This window comes from Schistocerca cancellata, chromosome 2, assembly GCF_023864275.1.
Source record: "Schistocerca cancellata isolate TAMUIC-IGC-003103 chromosome 2, iqSchCanc2.1, whole genome shotgun sequence".
NCBI lineage: Eukaryota > Metazoa > Arthropoda > Insecta > Orthoptera > Acrididae > Schistocerca > Schistocerca cancellata.
Window position 1 is genome coordinate 858,443,423 of NC_064627.1, and position 10,769 is coordinate 858,454,191.

At 42.3% G+C, this 10,769-nt stretch overlaps 1 non-coding gene across 1 annotated transcript; it reads left to right on the forward strand.

Moving 5' to 3' along the window:
- The first annotated feature begins 9,681 nt into the window (after positions 1-9,681).
- Positions 9,682-9,754, forward strand: Trnaa-agc (transfer RNA alanine (anticodon AGC)). Its single transcript has one exon. It is a non-coding gene; the product is annotated as a tRNA-Ala (tRNA).
- The last annotated feature ends 1,015 nt before the right edge of the window (positions 9,755-10,769 follow it).

The following is a 10,769-nucleotide window of genomic DNA, read 5'->3' on the forward strand; positions in this document are numbered from 1 at the left end:
AAGGGTGATAGTGTGGACCAAAATAAGAGGAAAAGTCCAGAAAACATGAGTTGTAAAGTTCGTACCTTAAGGGTCATGACCGGTTGTTCATCTTCGCTACTGTGAAAGACATGTCTTCTACTGAACAAGAGCTTATAGTTCTTAAGTTATGCATCTTAGAGACCGTGTCTACTTTACTTCAAATGACCGTTCCTGTCAAATCCCTCTTGAGACACACTGTATACTTCTGCAGTTATCAGTTCCGGAAACATTTTCCCAACTTGACGTTGGTACCTCCAAAACATGACGGTATGGCAACATTAGCAGCACCATAGGTAGAGGAGTGAAAGTGACGAAGTTGCGGGGGCGTACACGTTTCTTAGCAGGATAGGTAATTCGATACCACAAATAAAAAAAATTCCACTAAGAGAATCGTATATTAAAAATACGTGCAGTAGACATAAAATCTTACAGAAAATCTAGTAAATGACTTCACAATGAATAGAGAAAAAGCATTACTGAGAGGGACTAACGCCTACAAGTCAAAGAACCGCAATTCAGATCTTCGTTAATAAATGCGCAATGAATTGAACAAATTCTTAGGAGTGCAGGATCAATTACTATGATCCACGTAACAGAAATTAAGTGTTCTTAACACTAGATTACTAAACCTCGTAAAATTCACGATAAGATTTCAGTAAGGTATAAGACAGGACGTTTTGTACTTAACTTGCTGTGTCACAAACTATTCGCGATCTAATAACTGCAGTTCACTAACAGGTAAGATATAAATTAGGACTTCCTTCGAATAAAGTGTGCAGTAGTAAAACTTGTGGTGGTTTTGTAGCAGTGTGCCATCTCCCCCCCTCCCCCTTCCTTATTGTACTAGGCTTTATGAGTCTATAATGAACAGAACAAAACTCAGTGATTATACACAAAACAGCATAATTAAATTGCACTTATAACCTAGAGCACACAATACAGAGAATGTCTTCTGCAGATAATGCAGGATAGAAGAAATGGGCGCTCCTTAGTTCATGGGGTTACGGAGAGTCTCGCGATCGAGTAAATGACGAGAGAGAGAGAGAGAGAGAGAGAGAGAGAGAGACGCCAATTTGTTATTTTCCGCGTAAGAATGTAACTTGATTCATACAGCACTAGTATGTTCAGGAGTGGTTCTGCCGTTTTAGTTTTCATTAATATTTCCTAAAACCATGACGAAATGAGGTGTAAGTACAACAACAACAACAACTACTACTACTACTACTACTACTACTACTAACGATAACACAACGTCGGAAGTTTTAATGGACATAATCAAAAGACTTTTGGTAAAGGGCGGAGGGTAGCCTTGCAGCTTAGACAGGTTGACTGCCAAGAGCGAAATCCAGGAAGTGTCGCAAGCCCATTTTCTGTTACGTAAGATGACAACGGGGCCCTTTTATTCATTTATCGGTTTCGCCGACTAGCGCTCTAAATCCTAAACAGGAAGGCGTGGGTAATGCTCGTGGGGATCAAGGACCAGCCTCGGGCCTAGCAAATACCTCCGTATTTGAGCCTGCCATGAGGCGGCGTTTGCGTTGCAAAACTTCTAACAACCCTAGGCCGTTCTGTTTAACGTAAGTCAACGGCGATGGTACTATTGTTTCTTTCTCCTTGCAATAACAACACGTTACATTAAACACCCTGTTTCTTCAGTGTCATGAACGTACACACGTTACTCACTAACAGTCTCCCCAGCATCCTCTCCAGTAGACATACTGATTGCTTTGATACATTTGAATGTGTCTCCTGGGAATTACCATATCCCGCGCAGCTAACCATGCAGACGTTTGTATGGAATAAATCATCGAAGGTAACTCCTGCACTAAACTGGTACGTACTGACGCACTTTGTTTATGGCTTAGACCGCTAACTGACTTGTCCACAGAACTAAAATTTCTCTTTAAAATTAGGTCTTCCAGATTTTACGCTCACGTTAACCGTGCACGCTAGTACCCACTTCCTGTTAATTTATTTCTTTGAATCACAATTCCTTTCATAAATTAGCACACTAGTGTAAGGCAAGAGATGAATGCTAAAAGCCTGTAGCCTTGAGGTGGCGCAGTAGTTAGCACACTGGACTCTTATTCGGGAGGACGACGGTTCAAACCCGTGTGAAGACATCATTAGTGCTAAAAGGAATCAGTCAAACTTCGGTTACACGATAAATCAGTCAAATGTAAAGGTCTTATATTCAACGAACTGTCTAAGAATTACAGTTACGAACAACTTAAATTGGAAAGACCACACAGAAAATGTTGTGGGGAAGGCAAACCGAAGACTGCGTTTTATTAGCAGAACACTTAAAAATGTAATAGATCTGTTAGAGAGACTGCCCACACTTCGCTTGCCCATCCTGTTTTGGAGTACTGCTGCGCGGGTTGGGATCCTTACCAGATGGGATTAAGGAAATACGTCGAGAAAGTTCAAAGAAGAGCAGCGAGTTTTATGTTATCGCGAAATAAGGGAGAGAATGTTATTGACATGATATAGGATTTGTGGTGGACATCATTAAAACAAAGGCGTTTTTCGTTGTGGCGGAATCCTCTCAGGAAATTTGTATCACCAACTTTCTCCTCCGAAAGCGAAAATGTTTTGTTGATGCCGACGTACATAGGGAGAAACGAACATCGTAATAAAATGGAAAACAGAGCTTGCACGAAAAGAAATAAGGGTTCGTTTTTCCCTCGCGCTGTTGGAGATTGGAATAACAGATAATTATTGTAAAGGTGGTTCGATGACTCCTCTGCCAGGCACTTAAAAGAGATTTGCAGAATATCTATGTGGATGTAGATGAGCCCACTCGGGGCACAAGCAGCAGCGAGATTCTCCACTCCCATACATCGCGAATGTTAAGATGCAAGAAATATTATAAAATCCACTTTCCCTCCGGAAGCGTATGACTTTGTAAGCTGTTACCCAATCATACTGCAGATGCACTGACGGAGAAAGTGCGACTAAAATTCTTCTGGTAGACAAATTATTAGATTCGAAAAATAAATAAAATTTCTAATCCTGCATCGACATCTACATACATACTCCGCAATCCACTATACGGTGCGTGGCGGAGGGTACCTCCTACAACGCCGGCCGCGGTGGTCTAGTGGTTCTGGCGTTGCAGTCCGGAACCGCAGGACTGCTACGGTCGCAGGTTCGAATCCTGCCTCGGGCATGGGTGTGTGTGATGTCCTTAGGTTAGTTAGGTTTAAGTAGTTCTAAGTTCTAGGGGACTTATGACCTAAGATGTTGAGTCCCATAGTGCTCAGAGCCATTTGAACCAACCTCCTACAACTACTAGCATCTTCTGTCCCTGTTCCACTCCCAAACAGAACGAGGGAAAAATGATTGCCTATATGCCTCTGTACGAGCCTCATCTCTCTTATCTTTGTGGTCTTTCCGCGAAATATAAGTTGGCGGCAGTAAAATTGTACTGCAGTCAGCCTCAAATGCTGGTTCTCTAAATTTCCTCAGTAGCGATTCACGAAAATAACGCCTCCTTTCCTCTAGAGACTCCCACCAGAGTTCCTGAAGCATTTCCGTAACACTCGCGTGATGATCAAACCTACCAGTAACAAATCTAACAGGCCGCCTCTGAATTGATTCTATGTCCTCCCTCAATCCGACGTGATAGGGATCCCAAACGCTCGAGCAGTACTCAAGAATAGGTCGTATCAGTGTTTTATAAGCGGTCTTCTTTACAGATGAACCACATCTTCCCAAAATTCTACCAATGAACCGAAGACGACTATCTGCCTTCCCCACCACTGCCATTACGTGGTTGTCCCACTTCATATCGCTCTGCAATGTTACGCCCAAATATTTAATCGACGTGACCGTCAAGCACTACACTACTAATGGAGTATTCAAATAATTACGGGATTCTTTTTCCTATTCATCTGCATTAATTTACATTTATCTATATTTAGAGTTAGCTGCCATTGTTTACACCAATCACAAATCCCGTCCAAGTCATCTTGTATCCTCCTCCAGTCACTCAACGACGACATCTTCCCGTACGCCACAGCATCATCAGCAAACAGCCGCACATTGCTATTCACCCTATCCAAAAGATCATTTACGTAGAAAGAAAACAACAGCGGACGTACCACACTTCCCTGGGGCACTCCAGATGATACCCTCACCTCCGATGAACAATCACCATCGAGGACAACGTACTGGGTTCTATTACTTAGTAAGTCTTCGAGCCACTCACATATTTGGGAACCAATCCCATATGCTCGTACCTTAGATAGGAGTCTGCAGTGGGGCACAGAGTCAAACGTTTTCCGCAAGTCAAGGAATATGGCATCCGTCTGGTATACCCTTCATCCATGGTTCGCAAGATATCATGTGAAAAAAGAGAGAGTTGTGTTTCGCAGGAACGATGCTATCTAAAGTCGTGTTGATGCATGGACAGCGACTTCTCTGTCTCAAGGAAATTCATTATATTTGAACTGAGAATATGTTCGAGAATCCTGCAACAAGCCGACGTTAAGGATATTGGTTTGTAATTTTGAGGATCCGTCCTTCTACCCTTCTTATACAGGGTGTTACAAAAAGGTACGGCCAAACTTTCAGGAAACATTCCTCACACACAAATAAAGAAAAGATGTTATGTGGACATGTGTCCGGAAACGCTTAATTTCCATGTTAGAAGTCATTTTAGTTTCGTCAGTATGTTCTTCCACCTACGCTCAATGGAGCACGTTATCATGATTTCATACGGGATACTCTACCTGTGTAGCTAGAACATCTGCCTTTACAAGTACGTCACAACATGTGGTTCATGCACGATGGAGCTCAGTCGAAGTGTTCGTACACTTCTCAACAACAGATTCGGTGACCGATGGATTGGTAGAGGCGGATCAGTTCCATGGCCTCCACGCTCTCCTGCCCTCAACCCTCTTGACTTTCATTTATGGGGGCATTAGAAAGCTCTTGTCTACGCAACCCCGGTACCAAATGTAGAGACTCTTCGTGCTCGTATTGTGGACGGCTTTGATACAATACACCATTCTCCAGGGCTGCATCAGCGCATCAGGGATTCCATGCGACGGAGGGTGGATGCATGTATTCTCGCTAACGGAAGACATTTTGAACATTTCCTGTAACAAAGTGTTTGAAGTCACGCTGGTACGTTCTGTTGCTGTGTGTTTCCACTCCATGATTAATGTGATTTGAAGAGAAGTAATAAAATGAGCTCTAACATGGAAAGTAAGCGTTTCCGGACACATGTCCACATAACATATTTTCTTTCTTCGTGTGTGAGGAATGTTTCATGAAAGTTTGGTCGTACCTTTTTGTAACACCCTGTATACAGGTGTCACCTGCGCTTTTTTCCAGTCGCTCGGGACTTTACGTTGGGCAAGAGATTCGCGATAAATGCAAGCTAAGTAAGGAGCCAATGCAGTAGAGTACTCTCTGTAAAACCGAATTGGATTCCCATCAGGACTTGGCGATTTATTTATCTTCACCCCATTCACCTTTTTCACAACCCCAGGGATGTCTATCACTGTGTCCTCCATACGAGAATCTGTACGAGACTCAAACGGCGGTATGTTTGTACGATCCTCTTGCGTGAAAGATTTCTCAAATGCTAAATTTAAAATTTCAGCTGCATCACCTAATGTTATCCAGTGTTGGAGTAAAAGCTGCAACGCCCTAATTGTTATAGATCAGGTGGCTTTAAGGGGCTCCGGAACGCCCTATACTTGCAATGTTAAAATAACGCTTATAAATTACATCTTTCCTCACAAAGTATTTGAGGTAGGAAGTTGAACTTTTTACAGGTTATTTATTGGAATATGGGCTACAACTTAACACAGGGATTTCACAAAATTTTAGTTCAGTTATTAAAGATGATTTTTTTCAATTGTAATGAAAATTCACAACATTTTTTGCAATTTTTTATTTATATATTCAAAAATATACAGTTTTTTTGGAAAAAGGCTGTGTTGAATTATGCAGAAGGTACTGTGTAACATTTACTGAAAGTTTGAAACAAATATGTTTGGAAGATCCTTAGAAAACATGTAATTAGTATGAGAAAATAAAAGTTTTGGGAATCGAGCGACAAAGATTGGATTAACTTTTTAGTGCATTCCAGGTCCATAGGATGGATTATCTTCATCCTCTGCAAACTCCTCCTCCAGCTTCCTCTTGTTCCTCCTCCTGTTTACTCTTGCTTGTATTTCTAGACTCTTTACAGCCCTGTCTGCAGCCCGAAGGCGTTCCTTGTCTAAAGCAAGCATCGCTCGTACCATATTAGAATGTTATTATTTACAGTAATAACACATACCTTTGGCTTTCCAACATTTCTCCTTTTCTTAAAAGCCTTCAGAGGATTTCTAATAACTTTACTTTTACTCATTATTATACTTCAACAAAACAGACTCAAGAAACAGAATTAATTACGAATATTTTCGAGATAACGACAGAGTAAATAAACATGAAACAATCGACAATCACACCAGCGATATATATTGAACCATCACAGGTTAGCCACAACACATACTTTATCTCACATCACTAAAATGTACCTGAGGAACACGGACGTTAATAACACCACCATTTGACAGCAGTTTAACAGCGCCACAGTGGGTCACGCCCATGTAGAACACATTTCAAAAAAAATTTAAAAATAGTTGTAGTCTTCGGAATTGAATAAATTATATATCTATTAAAAGGTAATAGTCTGCAGATTCAGAAAACGCAAAAAAGTAAAAATTGAACTTTTCATGATTTTGAGCCTTTCCGGAGCCCCTTAAATGAGTAAACGGCCAACGGTGCACAATCGTTTGTGGTGGCTCTAGGCTCGGTGCTGAGAGTCTGTCTGGCAGTCATCCGGCGTTTCCTAAGAGGGGCTGAGATGGGAGAGCCAACACGTGTCGGAGGGACCGCTGCAGCGAGGTCGCTCGCCGCGCAACAGCCTTTTGCGAAAGCCGTGCGGTCCAGGCCAGGACTGTGATGAAAGCCTGGCGAGGGACGGCCGCGCCTCGCTCGTCCGTGACCTTGCCAGTCGCCGTCGCACTCGCTTATAGAAGGCGACTTCAGAAAGTTAGTTCCACGTGTCATCCCACGCTGTGACCACCGTGCAACAAGGTGCACTTGCATCAGCAACTCAAAACGTAGTCCAAAACTGAAGTACGTGAAACAATACTTGGCCTGGGAGAATTGAGCACAGAATTTGAAACACACACAGGAGTACGACAAGGGGATGTACTGTCCCCAGTGCTCTTCAATTATGCTCTTGAAAAAGTTGTTAGAGAATGGAGAAAAGCAGGTGCACCTGCACACAGACTGGGACTAAGACGTAAGGGCATAGAATTAGACTGTTTAGCATTTGCTGATGACATGGCACAGATCGCACGAGACATTACCGATGCACAGAAACAGCTTGAATTATTACAAGAGCAGACAGCAAAAATAGGATTACAAATTTCGTTTGAAAAAACAAAATTTATGACTGACATCAAAGATGCACTTTTTGATCTCAAAATTGGTAATAACTTCATCTCTCGAGTAAAAGAATTTAAATATTTAGGTGAATGGATTGCAGAAAGCTGTAATGAAAAGAAATCTGTCAGATCAAGAGTCCAGAAAATGGAGACGGCGTTTCAATTAACTAAAAACATTTACAACAAAAAGAGTCTCTCGTGGAACTGCAAAATACGACAATACACAACAGTAATTAAACCCGAAGCTCTCTACGCATCTGAGACACTAAACCTTCAACACAGAACACTAAAAGAAGAATTAGAAGTGAAAGAACGTAAAATAATGAGGAAAATCCTAGGACCAAGAACTAAAGATGGTGTGCATTATCCACAACCCAGTGCAGAAATATATAAAAGTATCTCCAAAATAACAGACACAATGCGCATGAGAAGAATCCAATTCATGGGGCATTTAGAAAGAACGGACTCAAACAGGTTAACGCACAAAATCCATACATTTTTAAAGAACAAAACTACAAGTCCGAACTGGCACAAACAGACAGAAAAAGACCTGAGAGAATTAGGGTCTCCAAATCTACACGACGGAAATGAAATCAGAAAAATCACAAACACACGGGGTTTTGAGGAAGAAGAGAGAAAAACTAACCGACATACGTGGTCTACGCAACGAAAGCTAGCCCATCTGTTGTTTATGAAGAAATACTGGGCCAAAAGGAAGGCCAACAAATGTTGATTACGCGTGGTCCTAAGTGATCCATCCGCGAAGAAGAAGAATTGGCCTCTATGCAAAAATGCCTCAATTGCACGTCGATTCATCTTGAACTTCTCAGGGTATAGGGACCAAATGCGATGTCATGACTGCTGTTGTGAAATGGTGCCAATAATTTGACAAAGGCTGCATAGACGTGGGTGGTGGTGATGGGGAAGGAAAGCCATCGACATGGTCCACAGAAGACAGCGTGTAGACAATCGAAGAGGGGAGCGGGGCGGGGAGAAATTTTTTAACGATGGGGACGTTACAATAGCTGTTCTCAAAGTGGCTCCGTGACCAGTGAGCGATTTTCTATCCTGGGGGAATTCAACAATTTGTAGAACTTTCAGACCTTTCTTTACATAGACTTGGTGACTGTTGAAAAATACCGTCATGTAACAGTGTAACTTTGAAGTGCAGTGCACCGTTCAATCAAGGTAGGTTACTTTTTCTGCCAGAATACTCAGTAACTTCTTGGAGTCACCTCATATTACGAGGGATATCCAATAGTTAACGCAACGTTTCTTTTTTTTTCTGGGGTCAGGTTGGTTTTATTCAGTATTCCAATACACCATATTACCCCCAATCGTTTGGTTACAAAAACCTATTTTTCAACGTAATCTCCTTACTGGGACGGCCTTTGTGTCCGCATGGTACCACTCTACTGGTCGACATCGGAGACAACGTCTTGCTGTCCTGCTGCATCAATAATTTCTCCATCGTGCACATATTGCTTCCCGCGAAGTGCATTCTTCATTGCGTTAAACAGATGGAAGTCTGAAGATGCGAGATCCGCGGATGAGGAAGAACAGTTCAATGACTTTTCGTGATCTCCTCTCGGGTGCGGCTTTGAGTACTTCGGAGGAGAGGTGGTGTGACGTCACTCCATGGATTGCTGTTTTCTTCCGGTTCGAAGTGATGAACCCATGTTTCATCGCCTGTGACGATCTTAGACAAAAAAAATTCACGATTAGCCTCCCAACGCGCCAGCAATTACTCACAGGTGGTTCTTTGTTACTCTTTATACACTTTCGTTAGGTGACGAGGGGATCGGCGGGCGCATACCTGTGAGTAACTCAAGTGAACGAATTTATAACCACAGCCAATAGCAATGTACAGTTAAACAACGAGGTCTTATAATTAAATGTTTCCCTGACACATTTAAGTCTCTTTATTATCTACGATAATGATCGAAGCACACGAAATGAATTGAAATTTGTGCTGCCGCCGGGACTCGAACCCGTGTCTTCTTGCTTGCTAGGCAAAAATGCTAACCATTATACCACCACAGTACGATGGTCAGTATTGCTGCACGAAGTACCTAAGCTGAGTGCCCTCCCCATATCGGAGAGCCCTGGCAGTAGTGACAATATGTAAGGGAAAAATGAATTGAAGTTTGAGTTGGGGAGGGCACTCAGCTTAGGCAGTTAGTGCAGCAATGTTGACCATCGTGCTGTGGTGGTGTAATGGTTAGCATTTCTCCCTAGCAAGCAAGAAGAGCCGGGTTCGAGTCCCGGCCGCAGCACAAATTTCAATTCATTTCGTCTGCTTCGATCATTATCGTAAACAACGAGGTGTTTGTGATTCGTCAAACACATCGAATGAGAGTGTCCGCACGTTCCATTGTTGGAGGAGTCATCGCTTTGCGCAGCCGGTCGGCACTCCGGAGATCGGACAAGTTTGAGCGACCTTTCCGTGATGATAACAGTTCCCTCGCCTATCGGCTCACCGTGCTTTTGTTCACTTCCAGGTCCCCATAAACATTCTGCCGGCACCTCTGAATATCTCCGATGCTCTGGTTTTCTGCCAAAACTCAATCAGAGCTCTTCGCTTGGATCTCACCTCCGCTACAGACCCATTTTGAATGCTTCGAACAGCGCGCCACCTATCGGAACTTCCATGAACCTATAAGCGCTGGAGCGCGACTATTCTGCGATGTTCCACAACAAATTCCGCATTTTTCAACCGAAATCAGTCGTGAAAAAAGTGTTGCACTACTTATTGAACACCCTTCGTACATATTACAACCTGTCTTAGACAAAACTTACGGTTTCTGGAGTTTATTTATTTATTTATTTATTTATTTATTTATTGTTCCGTGGGACCAAATTAAGGAGAAGTCTCCATGATCATGGAACGAGTCAATACATGAAATTATAACACGATATTAGAAACAGATAAAATGAAATATGAAAAAAAAACATATCCAGGTGACAAGTCGTAAGTTTAAATGAAGAAAATCAACAATGTAACACTGGAATTTGCTTAATTTTTTAGCTCTTCCAGGAGCTCCTCGACAGAATAGAAGGAGTGAGCCATGAGGAAACTCTTCAGCCTAGACTTAAGAGTTTGGGCTACTGCTAAGATTTTTGAGTTCTTGTGGTAGCTTATTGAAAATGGATGCAGCAGAATACTGCACTCCTTTCTGCACAAGAGTCAAGGAAGTGCATTCTACATGCAGATTTGATTTCTGCCTAGTATTAACTGAGTGAAAGCTGCTAACTCTTGGGAATAGGCTAATATTGCTAACAACAAACGAC